This window comes from Alligator sinensis, unplaced genomic scaffold (genome assembly GCF_000455745.1).
Source record: "Alligator sinensis unplaced genomic scaffold, ASM45574v1 scaffold430_1, whole genome shotgun sequence".
NCBI lineage: Eukaryota > Metazoa > Chordata > Crocodylia > Alligatoridae > Alligator > Alligator sinensis.
This window is the reverse complement of record NW_005843227.1, coordinates 31,817-32,868: the sequence shown is the minus strand read 5'-3', so window position 1 is coordinate 32,868 and position 1,052 is coordinate 31,817.

Sequence of the window (1,052 nt, the reverse complement as noted above, 5' to 3'; positions counted from 1 at the left end):
GAAAACTCAGAGGGAAGAGCTGGACCATCTGAAACTTGCTCCCTCTCTTGAAACTCATGATCAATGAACAGCCTGCCTCCAGAATCTCCACCTGCCTCTGGATGGTGCTCGATATAGTTTCAAGTAACTCAGGTGCATGATCAAAGGCTACCCCTGTTTGCTCTAAGGGATTTCTCTGATACTGCTCAACCCTGTACCCCATTCCAAGCCTACTTCTTGTAACCAATAAAGTTCTCCTTTGTACCTAGCACAGGAGACTCATTGGGAGTGGGTCTAGATTAGGCCTTGGGGTCCCCCCCCCTAGGTTCGGCTGCCTAAGGGAGACCACTATTGGTGCTTCATACTGAGGGGAGCACCCCAAGTTCTTGAAATGAGTCACGTACCCTTGAGGGCTACTAGACCTGTGTTTCCCAGGGGACAGAGCCAGGATCACGCCAGACCCTGGGTGGTGGCGGCACTATCCCCAGGCTAGCGGGTGTACTCCAGGAAGGGGGTCGGCAAGATGTGGGCTGCCCCCACAGGGAGCCTGGAAGGTGGTTGGGAGCAGTGAGGTGGGTGGCTCAGTGCAGGAGTACCATCTACTGGCCCGCCACACCCAACCCCTCAGACTGACCACAACCTCGCCATTTGATAATAGGCAAATTGTATTGATACACAGTGATAGCAGATAAGAATAAGGCAAACACCTCTGTATCTACCAGTCCCAGGGTTCACAGAGTCATGGTACATCTGGCCAGTACACAAGCTTCACTCTGAAGTTCTCTCTTGAATGAGAGATGTCAGCAGCCCGGAGGTTGGAAGCTGAGGACCCCCCACCATGGGGTGGATAAGATAGGCTGGTGGTATGCCCTCTGTCTATGGTGACCTCAGGTTCCCTTCCTAGGGACCCTTTGCTGCTCTGAAATCCCCTTTTTTGTATCCTTTACCCCCTCTGATGACTCTTCATTTTTGGGCATTGGTGATTGGTCTCTGGTCATTGTGTTGTCCACGTTCTGTCCTGTCAGCATGTGGAATTTCCCAGCCTGTTTCTGCTTGCCTGTCAGACACAGTGG